This window comes from Lethenteron reissneri, unplaced genomic scaffold, assembly GCF_015708825.2.
Source record: "Lethenteron reissneri isolate LAM-NWPU_2019-01 unplaced genomic scaffold, ASM1570882v1 scaffold_120, whole genome shotgun sequence".
Taxonomy (NCBI): Eukaryota; Metazoa; Chordata; class Hyperoartia; order Petromyzontiformes; family Petromyzontidae; genus Lethenteron; species Lethenteron reissneri.
In genome coordinates, this window is record NW_026890893.1 from 1224531 (window position 1) to 1247723 (window position 23193).

The window sequence follows — 23193 nt, forward strand, 5'->3', positions numbered from 1 at the left end:
CTGAAGCCATCTTGATAAGGCATGAGACCGTAATTCGCCACATCCATGTTCTCTTATTGCATGTTAATCCCCGGCTCCAACTACCAATTTATTTGACAACAACCGAGGTCCTTGGCGTCACTATTGACTCCACTTTTTTATCTGGGTCCATCCATAATTTATGTTTATCATATCATCACTAAAATCACCGATACCCTTGCTTGGCAGCATAGTCGATATTCCCTCGATTGCTATTGCAACTGCATACGTTGTTCGATCTTTATAAAGTGAACCTCAGGAATAATAATGTTGCTCACGTCACCCATGACACCTATCATTGTCGGCCAGATTCTCTCCCCTTGATCTGCTGACTTCACTTGGCTTTCCATTGCCATGAGAGTCAGCGATAAGAAATTCTGACTTTTCGACTGTTTCTTCTACTTTTTGTGCTGTCTCCTGTGTCGTCCCCCCCCCCCCTCTACTGTCGCCCTCCAATACAGCTCACTGTAGAACGTATCAGCATATTTACTCCCAACCTCCAATTGCTATACCAAGAACAAGGACGATCACTGCCAGGTGTTTTTATCTTAATTCGGGGTCACAGTCCCCTGCCATCTGGAACACCATCCCGCATCACATTTTCTGCAGAACTAAATCTATGGCGACGTTTTTAAAAACGCTAAAAAAGGCCCCCGCCTATATTTTTTTCCCAAAAGTATTGTATTAACAAGACGATTCAGGTAGACAACATAGAGGAAGGATGTGAATGCGGATTGACACCAGCACGGACACATTCTGGATTTCAGTGCAATGGAAACTTTCCTAAATCGCATGTTTAAATAAACTGCTTCAAAAAACATTACAACTCCCTGGTGTCTTCCTAAGCTCTCATACCCCTGTAGGAGGTGAAAAAAAAGGAGGGGCGGGAAAGTGCCTAAATGCCCTCATGAACGCTCTTGAGAATAAATGCCCACTGGAGGAGAAGTAGTGAATGGGTTCAATATTTGGTGGTAAGATCCCTCCCTGCCCCTTAGTTTTGAACTTTGATGCTCTAGTGGACATTTTTAACAATTTATTGGACCATTCCTGCAGTGTTGGGGGAATCCTCAGCTATATATATAGCCTGACATTTGAACTTCTCTCGGATGAGTCGGTGTCGGAAGCAGAGAGGAAATACATTCACAGGTTTGGTCGCGTTTCTCGGCTGACAAAGCAGGAGAGACCGATTTCCCTCTGGGCCAATCCAGCTTGCTCTGGTGGGCTCGGAGTACATAAATAAGTAATAATAATGATAATTTACACTTTTACGGCGCATTTCATTCAAGGATCCCGTTGTGCCGTGTATGGAAAGCAGGTAAATAATACAGAGCCAGCGTTAACGACCAAAACTATGGTGAAAATGCCATTTAAAAGAGGTGAGTTGTCAGGGCAAGATTGAAATAGCTCTAAAGATTCTGATTGCCTTATTGTCAGAGGCAACGCATTCCATAATCTTGGAGCTGCACTGGCAAAAGCCCGATCACCCCCCAGAAACGGAGCCTTGACCAATCTGATTCCGGCGGCTGATGTTCTAGGTTTCCAGGTGTTTGCCATGTGCTACACGTGTGTGTGTGTTTAGCGTGAGGAATGCTTAGCCTTCCGGCATCCGCCCAGCCTAGGCATCACAGAAAACGTATGTAAAGTGCATTGCATTCGAAGATATTTTTAAATAATCTTTATTCGTGCTGGAAGCAGAGTAAAAACGCAACTGATTGGACAAAACTGTGAAAACTCAATCACAAAGATGTGGGAAAATGATATCGTCAAACTCGTCATATCATCCAAATTCCGATCGTATCATAAAACATTGGTAACGGAACCCTACCACCATATGCTATGGTATAATAAGACGCATTTTATTTAAAAGCAAATTTTTGGGGGGTTAATAGAATTCCATTATAATTAATTGACGTCCGGATTCATCTTCTAGAATATAGTTATCCACAACAATGCATTGCAACATGTTTTACTTAAAATTTATCATCGGGGCAATTCAGGTGAATAAACAAATTTTGCAGATTGAAAGGGTTACAATTAATATGCACTTAGTGCTTCTTTATTGATATAAAGTTGGGGCTGTCTTTGCCCTGAAGTTAACATTTTAATACGATTGGGACAGTGGCGGCTCCTGCAAAATCTCTCAGGGGGGGGCAAATGTCTGGATGATTGATAAGGATAAGGTCCACCCATGCAATGGATAAATTAACAGCTTAAGCATGTAAAGGCAACTTCACTTCTTTAATATTAATGAAAAATAAAGTGACTCTTACAATACATCTTGTTTGTTTCTATACTCACTATTAAAACAAACCACTCAAGTTTATTTTATTAAAGATTCCACTAGGTGGCAACAAATTATATTGTTGGATGAAACGTGCTTACGTGTGATGACGTAAGCACGTATGATGACGTAAGCACGTTAGGGCGAGCCCTCCCGGAAGCCATAGAGAATGCATTGCAGCGCCCCCGTTCGAAAAAAAACATCTTTGAATGTAAGTCTATGGGGCCACTCGGGGCGATTCTCAGCTGGAGTGAAATCGCCCAAAAAGAGGCGGCACTCCACAGAACGTAGCATGACGCTGATTGGACTATATCCAGAGGCACAGTGACGGCTAGCGTGACTCTGTGGTTGAATGACATTGGTGGTGCGTCGCCCAATCGCCCTAATGAAGAAACCGCCCCTGGATTGGGATGGCTTTGAAGCAAGATTGTAGATTATCTTTCATCTCTTGCTGTTATAAAAACGACACGTGCAGTTTACAGCAACAGGCATGGATTATAATTGCTCGAGGTTAACTTTGCAGTGGCCTCTAAGCCTATATCATTGGCGAGGCGTCAAAGCGACTAGGTGACCCTTGTTCAAACCAGCACGCGAGAACGTCTGCAGCCAGTCCCTGTGTAGTCTCCAGGCTATGGAACGCTCTTCCACGAGATATCAGAGTCTCTGAGTCTGTGGACATTCGTTTAAACGCGTCCTAAAACCTACGTATACGCCTCTGCTTATTGAACCTTAAGTTCATTTCGTAAATGAATTCTTAAAATGTGTTTAAAATATATTTGTTATGCGTCTGAGTGTCTGCTGCCGCTGCAGCGTCCTTTACAGCACTTTGTGATCCTTTATAAAAAGCGCTATATGAATGTAATTGTTATTCATTATTAGTCCTCATGGAACTAATATATATTGGCCTAAGGAGACGGCACAAATAGATACATTGCTGCACGGAGCATAATCGGGCTAATAATACTCAGACGACCACGTAATTGCCCAACATTGATTGTCGTAAAGGAATGATCCATAATCGAGGTTTTTGGATTCGTTCGTGTAAATATAAATGTGTCGTTAAACCCGCCACCACCAGACACAGCCAATCAGTAAAGGTTTGTCACGTAAACAAAACATGCCAATTCCTTACTAGTTCAGCACTAACCAGTGTGTTTGGAGCAGAAACCCACAGCATTTACAATTCGAGTACGACGTTTCGCCGTTAATTTGGAATTAATAAAAAATAATAATAACATTGCAGTACATGTAATTAAGTAACTTTAGGCAGTATTAGTTTTACCGTAGCATAAGGTAAATTGCCACCATATATATGGTTATTTTAGTACATACATTCTTGTAAATAATGAATTTTAGTAGAAATTGGACGAATCAAAGAAGGGAATATGAAAGGATCTCTGCTCGTGAGTAAAACCATATTACGTGAGCAGTAATGGATGTGTAGAAGTATCTTGTAAATGTATCGTGAAAAGTCGTGCCAGGTACTTCACGGACTGAACGAAGTCGTGAGGCTGAGTTGCGGAGAAAGCCGTTTGAGTCGACTCTAAGGTGGACTGAGTGGACTGTGGGTAACTCATCAGGATGACAGCCATCACTGTCAACAGCTCGATTTTCGAATGATTCACAGGAAAGCAATCGCACATACTCATCCAGCGAACACGAAGTTCTGCTTACACGCGAAGACGGAGCCATCAACGGGAGTTTGAGTTGAGCAAGTAACCTGTGTCAAAGTTGGGCTGTGTTGTGTTTTGTGTACGTGTGGTTGTGTGTGTGTGGTTGAGTGGGGAACGGTAGTATAGCAATTAACGCGCCGCACCACGAACCTGTTTACCCGACTTCGGTTCCGACCCAAAGCCAACACCAGTGAACATTATCTGAACCCGTTCTGGGGCTCCCCATAGTTCAACTCAGCCTCATATGAGGACCTTGTGCTGTGTGTAAACATCGTCACTGGGGAGACAAAGGCGGCCGGCCGTGCTGCTGGCCAGCCACCCCCTCGTGTCGTGCTAGCCTTTATAGGTGCTCGCTAACAGCACTTGCCCCAACAGTATGTTGAGTCTATACGGGGGATCTCTGTGTGTGTCAGTGTTAAATTGTTTGTTGCTTCATGAGCAGAAAAGGAGTTAGACTGGATAGTTTTGATTGTTGGCTACGCACGGTGTGAAAGAAGTGCAAAATACACACACGATTATATACTACATTACTATACAGTACACCAAAACTACCTCCGATTAGCACGGTTGGCTACGTACGGTGCGAAAGAAGTTCAACATACACACATGCATACGTACACACACACTGTGACCTGCTCCACCGCGTGACAACCATCCTAAGAATGGCGAACCACCCACCATCAGCTATTAACCGTCGTCTTCCACAAGACATCCCTCCCCATCTTAAAACCGTGCATTCCTGATCATATTCCAGAATGAGGGCTCTCTGTAACGATATACTAATCACGCGGTGGGCAGAAGACCACCACCGGTTGTTCATAATACATCTTCCAGAAGTCTCAATTGTTAAAGCAGCACGCTTATAATCATGTTTTCGGCAGTCACCTCTTCATAGGTCCCTTTTCCAGAGCGTAACAAAACTATAAAAATCCACAAGCCAAGGGACTCGGAACAATCAATAATAATTATAATGAATAAAGCAGCCTTAAAAAATCGTTCTGAGGAGCGCTGTGCATGGAAAGGCGAAATAGCTTAAGATCAAACAACGTGTGAAGCATGGAGGCCGGGGTGAAAGTGAGCAAAGTACAATGTGAGGATCTTAATGATCTTGATGGAATATATAATGGATGAAGCGGGTTATGGATGTAGGGAGGAGCATGTCCATTCAAGACCTTGAATGCCAGAAAAAAAATCTTAAAATCAATACGGGTAGAATTTTTTTATGCAATGCATTTTTAAAACAATTGCTTTTTTCCTTCATCTTCTTAAATGCCAATAGAAAACAGGACTTACCGGTCAAGAAATATGATAACCATATTGTGATCAAATGGAGACACACTTGTAACCCTCATTCACAAATAAAACATTTTTGGCGTCAAATTGCATGAGTTGACCCTCCTCCAACCAACACGGCTAATTCATAATGTTGTCAAGTGAACAAACGTGGCCAATTTATGTATTACCCCTTGAGCACAACATTCGAATATGTTGCCGGAGAGTAATCTCATGACATTTAACAATGGGGTGCAGATGTTTCCCCTGATAGTTACAACCATCGTCATCATCATCAATAAAATACTAATTTATAAAGCGCCCTTAATCAATCGTTCTCAGCAGTTGTCAGATTTGCAAAAATGTCCTCCCGCCACTATGTCATCAATTTGCGCCAAGAGGAACGAGGGAGTGATACTCAGATGTTCATGTGATTGTATGTATTATGCTATATTAAATTACTCTTTGGTTCTTTCGGTAAAGTCACGTCGATAGAAAATTAATAGATCACGACGTTTCGATCGCAACACAAGCAACCGTTATCAGGTGAGACCAACACAGCAGGAGAACTGCTGTCAACAGATCACGCACTTTGATTTATTCTTCACACTGTCCATCTCCTTCTGGTGAGTCTTCTGGATCTCCCTTATGTTCTCATCCGTGTGTTTCTGGATGTCATTCAGCTTGTCGTTGAACATCCTCATGATTATCTGCACGCGCACACACGTGGAGACAACGGATGACACCACTCGCTCCCTCATGGTGGTGGTATATTCCAGAGAACCTCGCTATCTTTTTGCCCAATATCCGGCTTACCCCGGAGTTCGTCTTCGAGAGGTGTCACTGTAATCATTAAGGATTGAGGGTGTGCATGTAAGTGGCGTTTTCTTTAATCCATCAACAACTCAAAGTGCCTTATGTATATACAGTTGATCATCGATTATCCGGCTTCCAACATTATCCGACGGTCCCGGGCTGATCCGGCAAAACCGCTCCAAACGCTGTAACCATACTACAAGCGAGTGACCTCGTGGTCTCTTTGTCCAATACCGGTCGCACGTGACGGAGTGCCCGGATGTGGTCGTTACAATTGTGGCAGATGTTTTTTTGTTTTACATGGCATTTGAGATTAAGATTTTTGTCAAACATTACCCGAATTATCATCGCAGACTCAGACATAGGCACCAGTGCACCAACGACAGAAATAGACTGCATATTCGTCTTCTTGATTTGCAAAGCTGAGCCGATAATAAAAATTGCCTCTGATTTGCTTACAGAAAAAGAAAATAAGTTCATATTGCATCCGGGTACCAATTCAAGGTCGATGTATTACGTGGCACTAATTTCACAGAGACCATTGCATCTTCAGCATCTTTGTGGTGCTAGATTCTGTGGCTTGTTATGAGGCGTGCATTGGGTGACACGTATGTAGAGATAGGCCTCGGCAAGGTAAGGTAATTTACCCTTTTTACCGGGTAAAAGGGTAAAGGTAAACGGTAAAGATGTCGACATGCCAAGGGGTATGGTAAAGGGTAGGGTAACGGTAGCTCGGAAGAATTACCCGGTAGGGTAAAGGTAGCGCGAAGTATTACCCGGTAAATACGTTACCTTGTTTACCGCTAAAAGCTCCGTGGCGCAGTCCGTGGCTTCCATTTAATAAGTAATATTTTTAAAAACAGTTTTTAAACACGCTTTTATTAAATGTGCTAGTAATGGCAGAACTCCACGACTCCAAGAAGTGGCCCCAAAGCTTGCCATAACGTAAGGGGCCGTGGGCAATTACAGCCAACGTTAGTTGAGTGTGGACAATTAGACCCAAGCCGATAACATATAAAAAATATAGCTTATATATATTTTTAATAATAGAATATAGTGTTGTCTTCAGTATGACATATGTATACCAAGTTTGAGTCGATACCACATTGGTAAGTGGGTTAAAATTGAGTTACAAGATTTGAGTATACGACGACAACAACGACAACAACAACAGACAGAGTGAGTTCAAAGAAAGCGTGTAAAATTGGAATCATCGAGAGTATTCTATATTAATAAAGCGCTCTACCTAGCATTTACCGTTATAAACCTTTGTCATGCATAGTACTGTTTGGCAGTCTCTTGCCCTGAGTAAAGGACTGTCCACCCCTCATGGTGGCAGGAGCCAGAGCCGGTCCACCGGACCACCTGAAGACCACAGAGATCCAGGCGGTAGCGGTCCAGCTCCCAACAGAGGAGTGACAGCCTCTCCTCCGCAGTGAGCGTTCGAACATTCCACGTGGCCACCGCAGTAGTTTTTTGCTGTATCTAGAGGAACCCCAAGGGTAAGGATTCAGTCTCCTGGTTCCGCCAAATGGGGTTTGGCCAGGAAATGTCATGGACACCTGTCTCCCCGGGGCCTCCGGCACAAGCTTCATTCGATTTTTATTCGGTGGTATTGTGATAATTTATTTGAAGGTGTAGGGGATGCCAGCACCTTGCACCTGTCCAGAGCCACCATTTGGCTGCTATGGTGGCTACAAATGCCATGAGGGGAATGGCCACTCTAAATTGACCCTCTCCCCACGGCACTGCTCACCACAGCGTTACCGTCCGGTACCAATGAAGAGTTAGGGGGTTGTTTGGCACACATTCATACCCCGACACAACACATAAAACACACACAAAGCCTCACATACACATTAATCATTAATGTTGAACTCACACATGCTAATTACACTTAAAGCACATGTTTAGTTAATAAGACGAAATTACATACATTTACATATTTTAAAAAAAATCATATTTCTTTTTTTTTCATTGCAAAATATACAACACTAGGAATTCTGTTGACGACCCATCATTTCGTTTCCAATATGAAAACAACTGAATAATTAATTAAAACTAAAAGTATTAATCTTTTCAAGGAAATTACAAAAAAATCTGCTGCGTGTTGAAATGACTGGAAAGGTGATGTGCAGGTGTTGCTGCTGCACTGCAGAGACACCGTGACCCTGTCACGGGTGCTTACTGTTGGATGACGATCTCATGGCACGTGGACGTAGTGAAATTTAACTAATGCAGAAATTCGATTTAATTCATTGAAAAGTGCCCACAGTTTGCCAATTGCTTCAACGCGAACTTTCGCAAAAGCAAACCTTCGTAAGTCGATGAATACCTGTATATATTCACGTACACACAAATACAAATATTATCCCAAAGCAGTGGTTCTTAACCTTTGCTACAGCCTGCCCCCCCCCCCCCATTAGTTCTCAAAAAGGGCATCTCGCATCCCCAGGGGTTGTGTGGACCCCAGGTTAAGAACCACTGTCCTAAAGCATTAAGAGAAAGTTGGGGCAAGCTGCGTTTAGAGTATTTGGCTGCTATACATATATAGCTCAGTGTGCCCTACCTGGAAAATTCAATAAAATTATAGTAAAAACCTGTGGCTTTCCAGACTAATATTATCCCATCAACATTTGTTTAAGTGAGCAAACTCTGGATGGGTTTTGATCTTATAGTTCTCATCAGCAGCGCAAGGCTTGTTAAACAAATGCTGCTTGGTTACAGATGTTATATGCAAAAGAACTCTACACGAAAAAACAATTGCAGGGACATGACATTTTAGCCTTAACGAATCCAAGTGTAGGGCTGTTACAGAGGGGCTGTTTGTGTAGGGCTGTTTGCATAGGAGCTAACGGATAACAAACACAGTGGGCGGGGACTCCGTGAGTACACGGGGTGGTGCCCGCAACGACGTCCGCACCGGACGGCGTGAGGGGGGTTTCGATCCTCTAGGGGGGTATAAAAAGGGATGAGCCAGAGAGCTCGGGGTTGAGTCTTAGAGTAATTAAGGGAAGACGGAAGACCGGCCAGATAGGCCCTGGACTCCCCCTGGGACGCCGCCCTTGTAAGGGCAGCGCAGGCTGGAGCCAGTGGCGTGGTCCCGGAACCAGAGTTAGTCCTCTGGGACTCCGGGTACCGTAGCCCGACTGACCAGTGTCGGGCCAGACAGCCTCCCCTAGCCCGTTAGTGGAGGACTCGGGTAGGAAGGCTAGCTAGAGGTGTATTCCCAGTTATACGGGTGAGGGGGCCGATACACCCCTCCAGTGCTGTACGACATTGTGTAAATAAATACGTGTGCCTTACTACGGTGTCCAAGCGTCTTCAAGAGTACTTCATCTGGCGTCAGAAGAACCACGAACATGGACACGCGCCAATCAGCTCGGGCCAAAGTACAACAAATGGAAGACGCCACCGAAATTGTCGAGCCCGAGATGGCTCAACAAGACAACGTGCAGCCGGGGCCGGACGCGTTCTTACCGGAGCGTCGGCATGAAGAGGAGCCGCGGACAGACGAGCTGAGGCTGGCTCACGAGAGGCTGGCTGAACTGCTCTACGCCGCTGCTGCCACGCTGGAAAACATCACGCGGCTGGGGGCTGGTGGTCCACCGCGGGGCGAGGGGAGCCGGCGTCCGGAGCGCCTTCCCGCCATTTCCGAAGATTCAAACTTTGAATTTCCCGCCATCGACGCGGCGACCGCTAGGGGCGTGGCCAACCTCAACCTCGGGTCCGACATCGGCCGCGCTGGGGCTGCCGCGTCAACGACGGAGGAGGGCGCGTCATCAAGGCTGCGACAGGCGATACCATCTGCCGTTCGCGCCGAGACACAGCCGAGTCGGGGAGACAGCAGCCCGCGGGACTCCACGGCAACCGCTGCGCTGCACCAAAGACTGCCTCCGCTTAAAGAATTTGTGGGCGCAGAGGGCGACTGGGGCGGCTTCCAGAGACGCTTCCTCGCCCACCAAGAAATGGCCAAATGGACAGATGCTGAAGCTCTCTGCGCGCTGCCGGCGCTCCTCGACGGTGACGCGCTCGCCGCCCTCACATCAGCGCCGAAGGAGAAGCGCTCTACGCTACCGATGGCGCTGCAGCTGCTGGCCGGGGTCTACGGGCCTTCCGCGGAGTGTAGGCAGCAGTTCTACGACCGCCAGCGGGGCGCGAAGGAGTCGCCGCTGGCATACAGAACAAGTCTCCTGGCGTTGGCCAAGACAGCCTTTCCTCGCATGGACGAGGACGGGGTCGACGCCATGGTGACTGAAAAAATCCTCCTGCTGGCAGACGACCTGGACATCGCCGTCGTGGCACAGGAGGATACGGAGATGACTTCCCTACAAGCGGCGCGACTCCTCCACGCCAACCTGCTGTCACAGCGGCGGAAGGCCAGCAGGGCAGCGGCCGGGCGTGCGGTGGCGGCAGCCACCCTCCCGGCGGAGGAGGTTTTCGCCGTCAACCATCGTCGGCAGCAGGGGACGGGAGCACGGCCGGGCCGGGATGGGTCGAGCCGCTTCGACCGTCCGTCATCGCCGCCGGCGCTCCCGCGTTGCTTCAACTGCGGCGTCCGAGGCCATGTCGCCTCGGGGTGCCGCTCTCCCCGACAGCGCGGGACGACGCCTCGCCAGGACGCCGGGCCTCCTCCTCCTCCCAAGCTCCATCAACATGATCCGGCGAGTCGCGACACCACACATGTTTGGCCAAAACACACACCTGTCGCACACTCTCGCATCGCAACGAATGGGGGGACGACGTTGCATCGCGACGGGTCGGCGCGCACCACTGTGGGGACTCGAATCGAGCCCGGGCAGTGGTTCGCGTTGGCCCATCGCGTTGTGGCCGCATCGTCGGGGTCGTCGGCCGTCGTGGGACACATTGACGGGGTTGAGGTACGCATCCTGGTCGACACGGGGGCATCGGCGACCATTATTTCCGAACTGATTTACAACATTTTACCTGTCCAAAGCCGTCCCTTACTGCCAGTTAACGTCCCATTCTATGCGGCGAACGGGGGCTCCCTTGGCATCATTGGACAGATTCGAGCGCAAATTTGTATCGGGGATATCAAATTATCAGGCCCGATTTTTGTTTCCTCCTCGCTGGCGGTTCCGTGCCTGCTGGGGACGGACTTCTTGGGTAAAATGCCGATCCGTATTTTAATAGACCAGGGATGCATTGAGCTCCCGTCGGGACGGCGCATGGCGTTCCTACCTTCTCCTTCTGTGATTCGGACGGCGTTCGTAACTATACCAGCGTCCGTCGTTGAAACGGTTCGTGTGCCGCCGGGAGCTCAGATGTTAGTGCCTCTAAGACTTCGTCGGCCCTTCGCGGAGGGCATCGGGGCCCAGGGAATCCTGTTGGGACCGTCAAGGGCCGGGGTTAGTGGACCGCATTTGATTCCGGCCCTGACCGTCGTGAGGGGAGATGGGGACCCTTTCATCGCGGTCCTCAATGTGGGATCGCAAACTGTTGTAGTTCCTCGAGGGACGGTGCTTGCGCACGCGACGCCGATGCCCTGCGAGGAACCGGTTGCGAATCATGTCGGCACCGCCGCCCGACTGCACCCACATTCGGACAGCGATGACGGGTGGCTCGACGCGCTTTGTGCGGGATCGACGGACCTGTCAAATTCAGAGCGCCAACAGCTTAGATCGCTACTGCAGGAATTTTCCGACGTTTTTAGTCGGAATAAATACGATTTGGGTTGTACTCATCTGCTGCGTCACCATATTGACACGGGTGACAGCGCGCCAATTCGCCAAAATCCGTTTCGGTTGAGTCCCGCCGAAAAGGACCATGTCAAATTGGCTGTTGATGACATGTTAGCCACCGACATTATTTCTCCCTCTACCAGCCCTTGGGGAGCGCCGATCGTCCTGGTTAAAAAGCAGGACGGCTCGTTGCGGTTTTGCGTTGATTTTCGGCGCCTTAACAAAATTTCGGTTGCCGACGCATACCCGCTCCCACGGATGGACGAATCGCTGGACGCCTTGGCGGGAGCGCGATTCTTCTCCATGCTGGATTTACTTTCGGGATTCTGGCAGCTTCCTCTGGATGATGAATCGAAACCTAAAACTGCTTTCCGTACACCGCACGGCCTGTTCCAATTCAACCGGTTGCCGATGGGCTTACACTCAGCGCCGGCAACCTTCCAACGTTTGATGGAATTGGTTTTGGCTGGATTGCAATGGGAGTCGTGCCTGATTTATTTGGATGATGTTATTGTCTTCGCTAAAACTTTTGACGAACATCTCCAGAGGTTGCGGGCGGTTTTCCTAAAGATGCGGGCTGCTAATTTGAAGTTCAAGCCCCAAAAGTGTCATTTGTTACGCGATTCCGTGCGTTATTTGGGCCACATCGTAGGGCGCTCGGGTATTGCTACCGATCCCGCCAAAACGCAGTGTGTCAGCTCCTGGCCGACTCCCACCTCGGTGGGAGAGGTCAGGAGTTTCGTCGGCTTCGCGTCATATTACAGACGGTTCGTCGCCGACTTTGCAACAATTGCCAAACCCCTACACGCATTAACATCAAAAGGGGTTCGGTTCCACTGGGGTTAAGAGGAGGAGGCTGCTTTTTGCTCCCTTCGGGACGCCCTGGTAAAAGCGCCTCCCTTGATCTACCCCGATTTTTCTAAGCCGTTTCTGCTCGACACCGATGCGAGCAACACGGGTATTGGGGGCGTGCTTTCCCAGGTGGTTGACGGCGTCGAACGGGTGGTTGCGTACGGCAGTCGGGTGTTGTCTCAAGCAGAGCAAAGATATTGTGTCACCCGCAGAGAACTGTTGGCAATTGTCTATTTCATCCAACAGTATCGCCCATATCTGTACGGTCGGCGTTTCACCGTCCGCACAGATCATGCGGCACTGCAGTACGCCCTGCGAGTTCAACAGCCATCGGGACAATTGTCCCGATGGTTGGAGATCCTCCAGGATTTTGATTTCGACACCACATACCGTAAGGGCGTTCGCCACACCAACGCGGACGCTCTGTCGCGCATGCCAACCACCTCGGAATGTGCGTGCCTCCTGGGGTCGGGACGTTGCAAGCCAGCAGGGGACGTGTCGGTTCCGGGCCTTGCGGCCGCCGCCGACGGCGGGACAATTGTTCCGAATTCTATTGAACAACAAGGGAAAGATTCCCTGCTGGGTTTGCACATTCAGGAATGGGGGCGCCTCCAGATGGAGGATACCTCCCTCCTCGCGTTGCGTCGTCGCGCCGGGGAGGCAGGGCGGGGATCGGGTGATGCCGACGCATGGGAAATGCACGCGGGGTTGCTGTTGCACTGGGACGGAAAATCCCACCGACACCGGCTGGTGGTCCCTTCGGGCTTACGGGGTAGGGTGGTGTGGGCTGCTCATGAGCGCCTCCTCCACCTGGGTACCCAAAAGACCCTCGCCTTGCTCCAGCGTGATTTCTTTTGGCAAGGCATGACAAGGGATGTCTCAGATCTGTTGGCTTCATGCCCGCGGTGTGCACAGCGAAAACCACCAGCACGAGAATCAAACCCGCCCTTGCAGTCTATCAGGGTCTCCAGAGTAAACGAACTTGTCGCGCTGGATATTCTGGGCCCATTCCCCGCCACCCCTAGGGGTAATAGATATTTGTTAACCGGGGTCGAGTACTTTACGCGCTGGCCTATGGCCTGGCCCCTGGCCAATCAGTCGGCAGCAGCCATCGTCGACGCCTTTGTCCAAGGCTATGTCATGGACAAAGGTGCCCCGGAGCGGCTGCTGACCGACCAGGGTAGAAATTTTTCCGGAAAACTCCTCCAACAGGTTTGTGAGCTCCTAGGAACGAAAAAGATTCGTTCTTCCCCCTATCACCCGCAAACTGACGGGATGGTCGAGCGTCTGCATCGCACCATCTCGTCTATGTTATCACAGCAGGTTTCGGACTCACAGACTGATTGGGACTTGAAAATCCAAGGGGTCTTGGCAGCATACAGATTGGCCCCCCATGCTGCAACGGGATTTTCACCATTCTTCCTCATGTATGGGCGCGACCCTGACCCACCCATTCGGGCGCAGCTGCAGATCCCCACACCACTGGGTAAAACAAAATTAATTGACCATGTCAAATTCAACCTTGAAAAATTGACTGAGGCACGGGATGCTGCCATGCTAAATTCAGAACAGCGTCAAAAAGCAAATGAGCGCCTCAGACTGGGTCGCGCGCACGTGCTGCAGTGGAAGCCGGGGGACAGGGCATGGCTGCACTGCCCCCAGGTACCACTCGCAACATCCCCTAAACTGGCGCGGCCGTGGAGGGGTCCTGTAGAGGTGGTCGAGGTTCTGCGGCCTCAGTGTGTTCGCATCAAATGGGGGAAGCGCCGGTGGTTTGTGCACCCCTCGAGACTAAAACCATTCGTTGCGGTGCGAGGCCCCACTCCACACACGCGTGGCCAAACATGTGGGGGGTCGGCCGACTCAAAGGGTCCGTCCTTGCTGCCCTCGCCTGACGTGTCGCCGGCTGTCCCGCCCACAGGTGCACCGGGATTGACGGGCTCGCACCCACCTACCGCTGCGAGGGATGCCGAGGGTCTCGCGACGTCAAACGCGGACTCAATACGGAATGAACAACTGCCACCGGCCGGTCCGCCATCCGGGGTTGCCCCGTGTGACGGGCCTGCAGCAAGGACGCGCGCAAAAATGCGCAGACTCTTATGATGCATTGGAAGAACACTTAATTCTCTTGTGTACGGTTGCGGGGTGCTGCGTCGGTGGGGAGCTCCTGCCACATTTTTGTTGTGTTGCATGTGTGCTAGGGGTTCCCTGCTAAACCTGTATATACGTCGCTCTTACGGAATTCGTATTTATTCAGGGGGGGTGCGTCGGATTGTTCCCTTCGGGGTTTGTGGGTTTTGTTGTTGTTGTTGTTGTTGTTGTTCCCTTCATGTTATCGTTAAAAACGTTTTTTTGAGGCACACGCGGGGATCCAGGGGTTAATTAACCTTTATTAAAGTTGTTGCAGCCGGGACGGCTGCGAGCTGTACAGGGGGGGGTGATGTAGGGCTGTTACAGAGGGGCTGTTTGTGTAGGGCTGTTTGCATAGGAGCTAACGGATAACAAACACAGTGGGCGGGGACTCCGTGAGTACACGGGGTGGTGCCCGCAACGACGTCCGCACCGGACGGCGTGAGGGGGGTTTCGATCCTCTAGGGGGGTATAAAAAGGGATGAGCCAGAGAGCTCGGGGTTGAGTCTTAGAGTAATTAAGGGAAGACGGAAGACCGGCCAGATAGGCCCTGGACTCCCCCTGGGACGCCGCCCTTGTAAGGGCAGCGCAGGCTGGAGCCAGTGGCGTGGTCCCGGAACCAGAGTTAGTCCTCTGGGACTCCGGGTACCGTAGCCCGACTGACCAGTGTCGGGCCAGACAGCCTCCCCTAGCCCGTTAGTGGAGGACTCGGGTAGGAAGGCTAGCTAGAGGTGTATTCCCAGTTATACGGGTGAGGGGGCCGATACACCCCTCCAGTGCTGTACGACATTGTGTAAATAAATACGTGTGCCTTACTACGGTGTCCAAGCGTCTTCAAGAGTACTTCACAAGTACAACGAGTGATACGGTATACGACATCCAAACCAGATGGATGGATAGATGTATGTGTAGTGTCAATACGTTACACATGTATGGGTTAAAGATCGAGAAGTCACAGGACTGAGATTGAATGAAGCAGCGACATTGGCTTTGGAAAGATACGCATCACATACATTAATTTGGCCCCATTGTCGATAATGAGTTGACTGAAGAGACATGATGATGATGATATGAGTGGCGAAATTATAGTCGACTCTTCTGCATCGTGACTTTCCCCATCGCGGTTTCGATATATCGCGGGGTCGGCGTAAGAAATTAAATGGGAATTTTTGGGGAATTTTTGGGAGTTTTGCGAAGGCCGCAGACGACATGCAAAAAGTTTAGTAACTCATAAATTAATAAAATTAATGTACAGTATTGTATAATATTGATGTATTTCATCTTTTAAAACCATAAATATACGCAATTTTTTACATTTTGTAAAAAGTAAAAGTTTGCAAAAAAGATGCGAAAACCAGCAGACGACACACAAAGGCTGTAAATGTAGAGATAACTTAAAAAGTTTAGTAACTGGAGGTGCTCGCTTCGTACTTCAAGGGGACCAATTGGACAAACAAAAATTACGCGGTTTTCCAGATCGCGGGGGGCCTGCGCCCCTAACCCCTGGAATGTGGAAGGGTCGACTATTACCTGCTGTTGACTATTCAGGAGTGCAATATCTGCTTCCTTGGCTTTGTTTTCCATCTTCAGAGCCTCCATCTGCTGCTCATTTATCCTCTCCAAGGTCCTCCTCTCTGCGAACACAAACTCACTGAATACACACTCGGGATGGAATATCCAATTGCTTGAGTAATGAATTGCCATTGTAATTACAAGGTTCCATTAGTCGCCTAATACTGTAAGATAGCATATGGACCCAATTTCAAAGCAGTATATTTCACAATGGCAACATGTTACAATTACACAAAAAATTATGAACGGTTTAATCAGTTATCAAGTTTTGATAAACCATTTTATAAATGCTCTGTGCCCTCCACCTGCTTTACGGACAACATCGAGAAGATAGTTGAATTCATCCCAAACGCCTCTCAAAGTGTCTTCTTCCATTTAAGTCACCGCTGCCGTGATTCTGTTTGTTAGGTCATCCAGCTTAGTCGCTAATGGTAGCACAAAAAAACTGTCTTTTGTGCCACCATGCTCTTTGACATTGGCGGATCAATGCCAAAATGCCATTGAAATGCACGCTGCACCACAATTACTGATTCAGTATTGCTGATCTGCAGAACGCAAAACGCCTTGTGTTGTGGGGTCGCCATCTTGCGAATGATTGAGGCTAGGGGCTGTTTGTGCGGTGGGAGAGGCAACTAGCAGGTAAGAGTTTCATTCATAGGCGGTTCGTGGTTGCAGAGATATAGCAATTTCTAATTGGGTCCGTCTCTTTTAAACACCCTGTATAACAAAACATGTCCCATCTCTGGTAATTATTAGGTCACAAAACCAAAATGGTGCCAATAACTCAGAAAACATTTATCAAAGGACAAATATCATGGTTAATATCTATTTATAACTTATGTAATAATATTTTTGTTGGTGTTTTAAATGTATCACGATTTTAAACATGACAAAATAAATCTTGTATTAAAGCTTTCGTCACTGCAGGAATTAATATTCTTTGGGTCTTTCGGTAAAGTCACGTAGATAGAAAATAATAATAACAATAAATAATAAAATAACAAAAAAATTAATGGAAATAAAGTGAATACAAAAATAATTATAAAAATATCACGACATTTCGTCATAATTTTATTATTTTATTGTTATTATAGTTATAATTTTTTATATCTACGTGATTTTACCGAAAGACGCAAAGAATATGACAAAATAATGGAAGACGAGAAACAATAATCGCACGATAAGAATATTTTCCTAAATAAATTACGCAATAATCATACACCTAATATGGCACAACACACACCACAGTACTGCCACATCACGACAAATCGAGTTTAACACATCGGAGGAGGCTTTCCCGACCAATATTATCCATTCTAGAAGTATTTTGGGTTAAATCGCGTAAATAAATAATTAGAATAGCCTGAAAATTCTGGTTGTAATTACCAGTGAAACGTCACGGTACTTGAATTGTAAATGTTGTAGTGGGTTTACTCTCCAACACACAACCGGTTAGTGCTGAATTAGTAACGAATCGGCTACATTTAGTTTACTTGACAAACCCCACTAATTGGCTGTGTCAGGTGGAGGTGGCGGCAGGGCCGGATTAAGATTTCGTAGGCCCCTGGGCTACAGGTACTGTGAGGCCCCCAGTTATATTTTCTAAACTAAAACAAAGTTAAAGAAAAATAAAATGTATTTTTACAAGGCTAACAACAACTAAAATTCAGCTTTCAATATTGAAATAACCTTTCACTTAAGGCCATCCAGCTGGCAGAGACCCCTGGGCTGCAGCCTCTTAAGCCCATTGTTTAATTCGGCCCTAGGTGGCGGGTTTAACGGCACATTTATATTTGAGCGATTTAACCCAAAAGCCTCTATTATGGATCTTTAGCCTTATTTTTCTCTTTTCCTGTGCTCATTCCAATGTTTTCTCAGCCATCCATTTTCTTTTTTAGTTTTACTACTAAGGGTATTGTTGCTTCTACTGTTTGCTCCACGATCCTCTTCATTGCTAATGCCTTGGTGTCCCTGCTAAGGTGTTCTATTTTTGACCCCCTGATGCTACTCGATATTTCCACTTTATGTTTCCTCCTTGTCTCCCCAAAACAAGCCTGCATTATGACAACCCGAGTAATTAATAACAATAAACAAAAATAATCATCAGACAAACTCGCGGCCTGAAAAATTCTAAGTAAAGAAAAAACGGCCTACTTATTTCTTCTTGCTGAGCTTGTGTCAGTGCCTTGTCCACAATGCGAATTTGTTTTGCACGATCCTTATTTTTTTCCATGAAATCTTTGTAGGCTTTGTCTTTCTGGAAGGACAGAAACAGAAAAGAATCTCAATGTGCCATGCAAAATGATACATATGCATCGACATTGAGGGAGGAAAACGAGAGTATAAGGGGAGCGGTGAATGACACCCACGGTCATTCGTGATAATATTAGTAAGTTTGGTCTTCGCGCCACTTCTGGCAGTGCAAAGCTATCAGCAATGTGCTTTGTTTCACTGACAGCTATAGCCTGAAATAGGCAGGAGATGTGTTTTACTCCCCCTGGCTCCATCAAATGGGATTGTGGCTAGGAGAGGTCAATTGACTCCTGTCCTTTCGGTGCTCCCGTAACCTGCTTGCTCTGAACATTGTCTCTCTAGTCCCCATGGTAATGAGCGGAAAGTGCGGGGTTCAGCAGCCTCCACAAACCTGCCCAGTGGCCCTCCGTTAGCCACTATGGTGGATGAGAGCGCACCGTGAGGGTAATAAGCTGACCGACATAAGCCCTTCCCTCAATGACATTGCTTTCAATGCAGTGTTGCTGGCAGACACCCGCAGGTTAGGGGAGGGTTTTTTGCCCCGGTGTGTGCCACGGTGGCTATGAGAAGTTAAATACCTCGCCTTGTGTATAGGAGGTCATGGGTTCCAACCCGACTCTGGCGCCTGCTGTATATTTAGAGATTGCTTGTCTCTCTCTGCCCGTGGTCGTGTGGATTTTTCTCCAGGGTGCTCCGTTATCCCCTCCACATTTAGAATCAACATCGCGCTTTTAGCGTATTTTGCTGCGACAAATTGCCACATGATGATAAGCTACTTCATTGGGCTATCATGCATGATGGCCAGGTCGCTTCTGAAAAATAGCCAGATAGCTCAGTGGTCCCTTACACCTGGTAGAATAAAACACTTTTTGTTGTAATAGTATACATTGTAGCCTACACAGGCAATTGCAGCAAGGCCAGCACCTGGTGATGTCAGCACGGCACACAATAGGGGTGGTGTAGCCAGCACAAAGCCTGCCCACATCTGTCTCTCTGGTATTGATGTTTGCATATGGAAAAGAACTAGATGAAGATGCAAGCACCGGGGCGGAGACAGAAAAGTAGGCATAGAAATAAGAGATTTTTTTTGGTTAGATCGCGTAAATATAAATGCGTCGTTGATCCCGCCACCACTTGACACAGCCAATCAGTAAGGTTTGTCACGTAAACAAAACGTGCCAATTCGTTACTAGCTCAGCACTAACTGGCGTGTTGGAGAGTAAAACCACTACAACGTTAACAATTAAAGTATCGTGATGTTCCGCCGGTAATTACAACCAGCCGCGTCAGGTGACACCCAAAATTGTGGAGAAATCCTCCTCCTGTCTCGGTTTTAATTAGAGCAGATAAGTGTGATGTCATCACTTGTGAGCCAATCAGGTGTCAAGTTCAGAGGGGGGGTTGGCAGTTAATGTATTCATATACATTTCAATGGATATCCATTACTGGTTGGGTTATTCAGATATGTACACGATCTAACCCAAACAACCTCTATTATGGATAATATTGGTCGCGAAAACCCACGACGTGTTAAATAGAAATACATATGGTTGGAAGTGGTTGAGAACAGGATATGATGGCCGGTGGAGTGGACATAGAGATGCTGTCCCAGGACATGAACAATTAGAGAAAGAGGAGCAGCAAGAACAAACCCTACAGAACGGAGGAAACATCAGGAAGAATATGCACATGGAGAGTGTAAGTCACCTCGTCTCCTAGTCCCTCTGTAGCACGATACTCTTCATCCAACTCCTGCATTGCGGCCTCGTATTTCTGGTAGCCCCCGGGCTGCATGAAGTCTGCGTTCATCTCTTTCAACAGCTGATACAGCACCTCGAGTCGTTCCTTGGACACCAAATACGATCACACTGTGTTTGTGTCCTTCATCCGCTCAAACTCCTTCATCGTGAAGTCCTGTGGGACGCAGGGCGTTGTAGAGCAAATGCAACATTTTTTAGTCACGGTTTCATATCTGTCGATGGCAACCTGTTAGAATCGACTATGGGAGGGCCACCGTGTACTGGTGCAATGGATGCCGAGAGGTGAACCCTAATAAAGAATAACAGAATATATAGTTTGACCATCGATTATCCGGCACGTGATTATCCAGCTTCCAAGATTATCCGGTGGTTCCGGGCCAATCTGGCAAAACCATCAAAACCGCTCCAAAGACTGTTACCAGTTCGGTGTGCGTGACAAAAAAAGTAGCTATGCCTGATTGTCAAAGACATCCTTCCAATGATTGCTAAGCCAGAATTCATCTTCTCGGTTGAAGTTGTCTCTGTGTTTGTATATGTTTCAACACAGTACATAAAATCCGTGATCTAGTCCCGTCTGTAAAAGATGTGGTTCCAGACATACAGTACCCTGGCGTCTACAAACTAAGTTTCCTCTGTGGTAGCAGTTACATTGGAGAAACCAAACGACATGTTTCGGACCGCATCCGTGAACATAAAGCAGACTTGAAACACGGTAGGACAAACACCTCAGCCGTGGAAGATCACTGTTACAATTCAGTGGGCTCACATGATATTGACTTCTCCAAGACAGAGGTTCTCTGCAAGCCATCTGGCTACCATGAGAGATTCGTTCATGAGGCGATCCACATATACAAACACAGAGACAATTTCAACCGAGAATATGGATTCTGGCTTAGCAATCATTGGAAGGATGTAATAAACCATTTCGGATCTTAACTGATTGTGTTCACGTTTACGGTGACTTTCAGACCGCGTTCCACTCACTGGCATTGTATTCTCCGCAGGGAATGGATTCTTTGCTCCGCTGCAAGTTTTCCCTCCACTACTCTCCCATTGACATATTTCGTTGCTTCCTCTTAGTGTCTTTCACACGACGGTCAATGGTACAGTCTATAATAATAAATAGTATAAAATTTATATGCTTAAAACAATGTACAAAGTAATATATAGTATCGTAATTGTATAGTGAATATACAGCAGTATATTTAGTATACTGATGATACTATGTAGTTTATACTTTAGTTGTTTACGTGGTGGTTTCGGTTGCTGCAGCTACATACTATTAACACTCCTTCCCTTTATTAGTGCTACCCCTATCCCCTCACTTTGATGCTGCATGTCCTGCATAATGCACGGGCATAAGTAGTACTAAACACATATTCGAACTCGTGATGATACTGTTGGTTTTTGTTGTTAGGTTTTTAGTGGGATCGTTTTTAATTTTGGAGTAACTCCCATCATTAAGAAGGTCCAGGATTTTGTTGTTGTATGAATCTTTATCCATGATGACCGTGGCATTGCCCTTGTCTGCCGAGAGGATGACTATATCATCTCTTTTTTTAGGTCCGCGAGTTCAGAGCGTTCGTTTTTGCTGATGTTACTAGTGGGTTTCTTAGCATTCTTAAGAATAGTAGCTATTTCAGCTCTTGCTACATCCGCATGGATGTGTCCTATGCCTCTGAGGGCTACATCAATCTGAGAAATAATATCCTCTACTGGTATATATTTAGGGGTGACGGCGAAATTTCGTCCTTTGGCAAGGGCAATGCCACGGTCATCATGGATAAAGATTCATACAACAACAAAATCCTGGACCTTCTTAATGATGGGAGTTACTCCAAAATTAAAAACGATCCCACTAAAAACCTAACGACAAAACCCAACAGTATCATCACGAGTTCGACTTCCCTAATCGAACCAAGCAAACGTCCCTCTCTAAAACCATCGGCGGCTAGACCTCCCAGACTCTATGGTCTTCCCAAAATCCATAAAGAAGGCACCCCGCTACAACCCATCGTGTCGACGATAAACTCTCCTACGTACAAACTAGCCCGTTTTCTATCAGATACTCTGCTCCCCTTCACAGGCAAGACCTCTTCGGCAGTACTCAACTCAACCCAATTAGTCTCTATGGTTAAGGACATGGTACTATCTCCTGATGACATCCTCGTCAGCTTTGATGTAGTATCTTTGTTCACCAAAGTCCCAGTACCGGACACCCTAACAATAATTGAGGACTTAGTCCAACATGGATTGAATTCTGATGTACCTGCGCTGGTTAGGCATTGCCTCACCAACACTTATTTTACCTGGAATGGCACCTTCTACAAACAGAATGAGGGTACGCCTATGGGCTCCCCCTTGTCACTAGTTATAGCCAACATGTTCATGGAAAAGTTTGAATCAGACGCCATCCAGACATCCACCCTGTGTCCTTCCTTGTGGAAGAGGTATGTGGACGACACTTTCGTCATCTGGCCACATGGCCTCCCAGCATTGAACCACTTCTTGGACCACATCAATTCTAGACACCCATCCATCAGATTCACCATGGAAGTGGAGAAAGACGGTAAACTACCATTCTTGGATATTCTGTTTGAGAGGAGGCCTGACGGATCCTTGGGACATTCTGTCTACAGGAAAGCCACCCACACAGATTCCTACTTGAAACCGGATTCCCACCACCACCCATCTCAAAAGAATTATCTCATCAAAACGCTATACCACAGAGCCCATGGCATTTCTGACCAACACCACCTGGCCGGTGAATTAAGACATGTACATCGGGCCCTCAGGATGAACGGATACTCTGACCGCACTATCCGCCAAGCTGTTTCTCCCACCATACAGAAACAGCCACATGA

General features: G+C 47.3%; 1 pseudogene; it reads right to left on the reverse strand.

Moving 5' to 3' along the window:
• Positions 1 to 1708: 1708 nt before the first annotated feature.
• Positions 1709 to 23193, reverse strand: part of LOC133361696 (guanylate-binding protein 1-like) — a 72815-nt pseudogene continuing 51330 nt past the window's right edge.